At 48.1% G+C, this 7,520-nt stretch overlaps 1 protein-coding gene across 6 annotated transcripts in view; it reads right to left on the minus strand.

Annotated features, from left to right (window-relative positions):
• The window catches only part of MRAS (muscle RAS oncogene homolog), a 56,812-nt gene extending 52,576 nt beyond the window's left edge, over positions 1-4,236 (minus strand). For 2 of the 6 annotated variants that reach the window (XM_042463509.1, XM_042463561.1), the window contains exon 1: positions 3,510-3,649. The gene's annotated coding sequence lies outside the window, so the exon portion shown is untranslated. Of the gene's footprint in view, positions 1-2,478; positions 2,665-3,454; positions 3,650-4,102 lie in introns of those variants that run through there. The other 4 variants (XM_042463545.1, XM_042463534.1, XM_042463526.1 and 1 more) reach the window with 4 other exon arrangements.
• Between the last annotated feature and the right edge of the window lie 3,284 nt (positions 4,237-7,520).

The raw sequence follows: 7,520 nt of genomic DNA on the forward strand, positions 1-7,520 counted from the left end.
CACCATGGTATGTATGGGAGAGCAGGATAGTGAAGAAAGCAGATGGGAAAAAAATCAACTCATTTGAGAAATGGTGTTGGAGAAGAGTGCTGAGGACACTGTGGATGGCCAAAACAACAAACAAATGGGTCCTAGAACAGATCAAGCCAGAAATATCCCTGGAAGCCAAGATGACCCAAATGAGGCTGTTATATTTTGGCCATGTCATGACGAGGCAAGACTCATTATAAAAGACAATAACACTAGGTAAGGTAGATGGATAGACTCAATCAGACATAACATGGGCATGTGTGTGCAGGACCTATGCAGAGTAGTGGAGGATAGGGGGTCTTGGAGATGTCTTATCAACAGGGTCGCCAAAAGTCAGGGTCGACTTGGAGGCAGTTATCAATAAGAAAATGCACATCCCAGACCCTCCTTTCATGGGACACTCAGCATTATTAGTATGGGAGCACCCTACTGGAGACACTACATAAAACTACACATATGCTGCAGGTCTACAATCTATTTTCCAATTCATGGGGTGCTGATCTTGTTCAACATCACACTCAGCACAGATGGTGGGAACTGTTGTCCTTGTTCATTTATCAGTCTTCTGTGCCCTGGGGAACATTCCTAACTGGGATCAATAGCAGAAATATTCAGTATGGGTCAATATATGTTATACATTGTACAGGGGTGTGACGTTTCACACTTTTAACGCAAAGTGTACAGTTTTAAGTTACTTTGCCTGCAGTAAGGCAAACATGGATTACTGACCAAACCATTTAGCATCTGCTCTAAATCCAAGAACATTCTGGCTTTTCAGTAGCATGTCAACCTAGCTGCTCAAAGTTTGCAGGCTGAAAAATCTGCTATAAATCCAGATGCAATGAATCCATACATAATTCATCAAACTGCACAGTTTCTTCTCCATGTGCAGTTTTCAGCTTTGTCCACAATGTCCTGTGGGCTACCACCAAACGGGTGAAATATCATCGTGACAGAGCGATGACAGCTTCCATTCGCCAGACACATACCACCACAGGTGATGAAAGCATATGAAAAAGAAACACAATGTACTACTCATTTTTCCCCCCTGTGTGGAAGTCCTATTTGTGCTGGAAAAATGTCACAAGCAAAGCAACCCCACAGTGTTGCAAGCTGGATATGTGGCAAAGCTATCACATGACTCTGTGTCGAAGGGCCAACTCACATGCTCCTTTTTTGAGATGAAAAGTTCATCCCAAGGTGATTAGCTTTCATTTAGTTCACGGTATGGACTTTTCAGAGGGATAAGTTTCTCCTTGGGGTCGCCATAATTCAGAAATGACTTGAAGGCACACAGCTCTCTCACACACCGCCATGCAAGTCTCTTATTCACAGAGAACACAAAAGAGAGTCATGTGGCCCTTTTGAAAGTCTCACTGATTTACTGTGGCATCAGCTTCTGAGTACCAAAATTCACTTCATTGGTGCCATCAACAGGTTAGTCTCTCCTTTTTGTTATTTCATTGTTAAGAACATTATCAACTATGAATGTAACTAACTGTTCTCCTTCTTAAATGTTACCAGTGCCAGCTGATTTATTAAACCCATGCATGAAAGCCGGCAACTAGGAAGTAAACTCCTCTTTCTTATCTCAATTGTAGTTATTCTTTCACCTTCCAGAGTCCATAGTACCAGAATCTGGTATTGACTCCAACACAACAATCTTTATCTGTTGAATCAGCCTCACTCTGACCATGCCAATGCGCTTTTGAAGAACTGATCTCAGCAGCCCAACTACTCATTACTTTTGGGAATTCTCTTTGCATATTTGCCATCATGTTCTCCTTTTGCACCTGACTGGGTACTTGCTTCTCACAACCAGCTCACCACTAGCTCTGGGCCATGCAAAGATGTGCTTCTTTAAAGCTATTATTATTCATTATGTTTATTGGACACGTTTCCTATGCAGCATCATTTTCACATTTTGATTATGCAGCTTTCTGACCAATTGCTTTAAACTTGGGGCATTCACCTTTGAGATGCTGATCTTTTCAAAAGCTAAGCATTGTAAAAAAGCATCTTTGTGTAAGGATTCTGCAAGACATTTTTTTTTCCTGAGAGAGAAGAAGATTAAAAAGCATGTTTTTACAAGCAGTCTGCAAGGCAACATCTTGCATGGATTCATGGGTTCATCTTAAGTCATGAAGCCCACTGGGTGACCCCATTCTCAGCCTGAGGGAAATAAATCTCGCTAAGAAAACCCCAGTACTGTATAGGTTTACTTTAGGATCGCCATAAGTCAGAAATGATGTGAACTGAAGGCACACAACAACAACATCTTAAGCCCACAGGTGACTTGAAGGCACACTCATATACACATACACACAACACAGCCTGCAATATGCTTTTTTGGGGGGGGGGGGCAAGTCACATTTAACTGAGTTGCCCTTAGTTTTGAGCAAACGGAGAAAAGGACGATCTGTGTCAAAAGAGAAAGGTGCAACTTACCTATGGCAGGAAAGTTCAAGAAAATGCTCCTTTCTCATGCCAAGCAGTTCCCAAAAAGGATGCTTGGTCCCTAACTTCTCAATCGACTTAAAAGGGGGGAAAACAACCCCCACAAACCCCCAAAACAAATCCAGTCTGCATGATCTAACTGTCTCGCCCAAGTGCGGACTGGCACTGGCCAAGTTCTTCCAGTCCCAGGCTGCCCTCTCTCTCTCTCTCTCTCTCTTGAGAGGAGACGAACTCCTCCTGCTGGGTATCCCACGCTGGCCAGCCGAGGAGGAGGAGGAAGGAACTGCCCTTGGGGGGAGTCCCAGAGGGGGTTGGCGGGGTTAACTGGTTCCTGCCGAAGCAGCTGGGGCTGCATCCACACGGGAGAAATAGCCCGGTTTGGCACCGCTCTGGCTCTTTCTGGCTCACGGCTATGGAATTCTGGGAGTTAGAAAGGACTCGAAGGTACACAACAACCAAAAAGTCAAGACCTGAAGGCACACAACAACCACAAAGTCAGAAACGACCTGAAGGCACCCAACAAAGTCACGACATGAAGGCACATGCCAAACAACGTCGCGACTTGAAGGCACACTATTCAATCACAAAGTTAAGATCTAAAGGGACACAACGACAACAAAGTTAGGAACGAATTGATGGCACCCAAGAATCACAAAGTGAAAACCTGAAGGCACACACAACATCCACAAAATCACCACTTGAAGGCACACAATAATCACAAAGTCAGAAACGACCTGAAGGCACACTATTCAATCACAAAGTCACGACTTGAAGGCACACTACTGAGTCACAAAGTCAAGTCCTGAAGGCACCCAACCCCCCCCCCCCCCAAGAGGGTTGGAGAGGGCAGAGGGAGGGAGCCCTGCCCCCGAGCTCCGATCGGGACTCGAAGCCTTCCCCTGCCTCCCTCCCTCCCTCATCTCTTACAAAAGACCCCCAGAACAGGACCATAAGGAGAATCCCATGCCTTGCCACGAGGAGGTCTCCCATCACCACCAGCAGCAGAAGCAGAGCTCACTCACCCGCCAAGGGCCCCTTGAGGCTCCTCTGGAGGGAGATTGCGGCGCGCCTTCCCCTCCGGAGCGCATCCAGCCCCGTGGAGAGGAGAAGGAGAAGGAAGGAGAAGCCGGGAGGGAATAAGAGAAGGAGAAAGAGGAGGAGGAGGAGAGGGGCAGGGAGTGGGACGCCCCCTCGGCTCTCTTAAAGGGGCAGCGCCGCCACCAGCCCCAGCCCCCCCTCCCTCTGCGCCAAGCATTCTTGGCAATCGCAGTGCAACTAAGGCAGGCTCAGGGCACGCAGCTGGGAGCAGAGGGCCAGGCCCTGCAGGATGAGGGAAGGAAAAGTGGAGGCCAGCAGCAGGGCACAAGGAAAGCTCCACAGTGCACTCCTAGACATGGGGATGGCTGCTGCTTAGTCCTGGTCGGAATGGACTCCCTCCTGGGGACAGAAGGTTGAGATGGAGGGCAAAAGGAGGACGCCCTGCTCAGCTTGGTGCCAAGAGGAAAGCCCCAAACAGGGCACCAGCCCGGCTGCAAAGAGGAGGGAGGGCTGGCTTTCTTTTCTCTTCTCCTTCAGCAAAATAGTATACACCCCAAACAGGAGCCCCCCCACTCACCGCTCGCAGTCTTGGGAGGGTGGCCAGATCGCCTCACCCCAAAGGAGGACAAGGCACCCCAAGATGTAGGGTATGCAAGACAAAAATGTAGCACGTTACAAAACAAAGGCGTCAAACACGAATATAAAGACATGCTTCAGGGAGAGCACTGTGGAATTCCTCCTGGGCAGAAGGAGGTGGAAAGGGAGGGCATGTCCTGGAAAAGGAGGACGCCCTCTGGCCGGCCCCTGTGGGCCTTAGCCATCCTGGGGCAACTCCACTCCTCCAATGGGCTCTCGCTCTTTCCCCACTCTCCCGCCTTTTCTCATCTAGGAAGGAAGAGGAATGGCTGCTCACCCTCCTGGAGCAAATGGTCCTGTCCTCCTGTCCCAAGTCTCTCTTTCCTCAGCAGTGCAAACCATTCGCCTTGAAGAAGGGGGACCTGGACAGTGGCCCCTTGGAGGGAAGCCCTTTGTGTCTTTGGCCCTTCAAGCCTCAGAGGGGCAGCCAAGGCTGAGAGCAAAGAAAGGCTGCTGAGGGAGGAGGAAGGCCCCATATTCCTTAACAGAACACAATAGGAACCTGTAGTTGTCTTTGTTGTGTGCCTTCAAGTTGTTTTGCCGACTTATGGTGACCCTTAGGTTTTCTAATAATAATAATAATAATAATAATAATACCCCGCTCTTCTAGGCAAGAAGTGTTCAGAGGAGGTTTGCCCTTGCCTTCTTCTGGGGCCGAGAGAGTGTGACTTGCCCAAGGGCACCCAGTGGGTTTCCATGGCCAAGCCAGGACTTAAACCTTGGTCTGTAGAGTCATAGTCCAACATTCAAACCACGAGGCCACACTGGCTCATCAATAGGAACTTAGCAATATGTTATTAGCGTCACAGAAAATTTAATAGCAACAAGCATTCCCTTATTAACCTGTTCTCTGTCGCTGTCTGTTTCTCCCTCTGTGGTTGGCCTTCCCAGGGCTTCAGGGGTTTTTGTTGTTGCTGTTGTATTCCTTGAAGTCATTTTTTGACTTATGGCGACCCTGAGGTGAATTTATCATAGGGGCTTTCTCTGTAAGTTTCTTCTGCTTAGCAAATAATGCTGAGTCCTGTAGCCCACTTTTCCTTTGTTCTCTAGGCATTCTGACATTTGACACGGTCCTTGTTGACCTGGAAACAATTGATCCAGTATGGGATTTATTTTTCTGGGTGTGTGTGTGTGTGTGTGTGTACATGTATGCCCTCAAGTTGATTGAACTTATGGTGACCCTATCATGGGGTTTTCTTGGCAACGTTTGTGCAGAAGGACTTTGCCAGTGACTTCCTCTGAGAGAGTGTGACTTGGCCAAGCATACGATTTCACACCGTATTTACTCATGTTTGGGCACTTATAGTGTGGCTCCTCAGTAAAAGCTTGTCTCCTTTGGGAGACTCATCAGCATAACATCTTGCTTTGCAGGAGCATACAACCCCATGTAATGCCAAGTGACAAAAGAAAACAACTGTGGCTCCAGTGGTGATAGGTGCACTGGGAGCAATTCCAAACAGACTAGAAGAACACCCAAATGAAATCATAATAGTATAATAACAACAAAAAAATTACACTACTTGGAACATGCCACATTAACCAAGGATACAGCATTCATTCCTAGTTTCTTAAGAGTTGAATCAATGGAAGTAATGGCACCACTCTTGTTAGCCATAGTGCATTTTTCTAAATTTTGGTGTATGTGGTATTCCACATGACCCCAGATGGGCCCTGCTTTATAGTCCACCATAATCTCCTAAACAGCAGGACATGTACGCACTGAGGTCAGCCTCATGGGACCTCTTGAGAACAAAACCCCTTGGACTTGCCCAAAAGGTAGTTTGGGAGTCACTGATGGGAAAAACTCGACTCTTATCTGACAAGACTCGCCATAGGAACTTTCTTTGGTCCTATTGGGAGGCAATGCATGCAGCGAAGAGACGTTTCTGCTCTGCATGTATTGCGTCTGCAGAGTCGCGTCCAGCAGAGCTGTTTAGGGTAGTAAGGGAACTGACGCAGGTACCCCCTGCGCAGAACCCTTTACTTAACCCAACAGCGGCGTGCTGTGATGCGTTTAACAACTTCTTTGCAGATAAATCTCTCAGATAAGAGCCGACTTAGACGCCAGTATTATAACAGAAACAATGGACGAGGTGTCCAGCGATTCCGTTAATGAGATTGTACTGGATCAGCTTTAATCTGTGAGTACCGATGACATGGCCAAGCTCCTTGGTAGAGTGAGGAAAACAACTTGCCCTCTCAACCCTTGCCCATCATGGTTGGCCGTCCGGGGGGGGATGCATTGAGGAAGTTCCTTACGGATATTATCAATGCATCCTTCAGGGAAGGACATATTCCATCTTGTCTGAAGGAAGCGGCTGTTAGGCCGCTTCTGAAAAAACCTTCCCTGGACCCCCTGGATATGAACAACTACAGGCCTGTTTCTTTGCTGCCATGTTTGGGCAAGGTAATCGAGAGGGAGGTTGCTCTTCAACTCCAAGCTGTCTTGGATGGAACCGATTATCTAGACCCATTTCAAACTGGCTTCAGGACAGGCTTTGGGGTTGAGACTGCCATGGTTGCCTTGACTGACGATCTGCGTCTGAGCATCGACAGGGGCAGTGTGACCCTGTTGGTGCTTTTAGACCTCAGCAGCTTTTGATACGATAGATGATGGCATCCTCTTGGATCACCTGAGGGGGCTGGGAACTGGAGGCACTGCATTGCAGTGGTTCCGTTCCTTTCTCTTGGGTAGATCCCAGAAGGTGCTGCTCGGGGACTGTTGCTCCAGTAAAAGGGAGCTCACCTGTGGTGTCCCACAGGGTGCTATTCTGTCCCCGATGTTATTTAACATATATATGAAGCCGCTGGGTGAGATCATTCGGAGTTATGGAGCTGGGTGTTATCAGTATGCTGATGACACCCAAATCTATTTCTCCATGTCTTGTTCGTTGGCCTTGAATTCTGATGGTGTCTCCTCTCTCAATGAATGTCTTCGGGCAGTAATGGGCTGGATGAGGAAAAACAGATTGAGGCTGAATCCAGATAAAACGGAAGTGCTCATGGTAGCGGCCCCAAAACTAAGAATTGGGTTGCAACCTCTGGTCCTGGACGGGGTCACACTCTCCGTCAAGGACTGCGTTCACAGTCTGGGGGTGCTCCTTGACTCGTCGTGCCTGGTGTCGAACCAGGTAAATGTGACAGTCAGGAGCGCCTGTTATCAGCTTCGGCTGATACGCCAGCTGCGCCCTTTTCTGGAAGTAAGGGATCTTGAGACTGTTGTGCACGCGCTGGTAACCTCACGTCTAGACTTCTGTAATGCGCTCTATATGGGGTTACCCTTGTGCTTGGTCCGGAAACTGCAACTAGTACAGAATATGGCAGCCAGAGTAATTTCTGGAACATCCAGGAGGGACCAT

The sequence above is a fragment of the Sceloporus undulatus genome, chromosome 1 (assembly GCF_019175285.1).
Source record: "Sceloporus undulatus isolate JIND9_A2432 ecotype Alabama chromosome 1, SceUnd_v1.1, whole genome shotgun sequence".
In the NCBI taxonomy this organism is placed as follows: Eukaryota; Metazoa; Chordata; class Lepidosauria; order Squamata; family Phrynosomatidae; genus Sceloporus; species Sceloporus undulatus.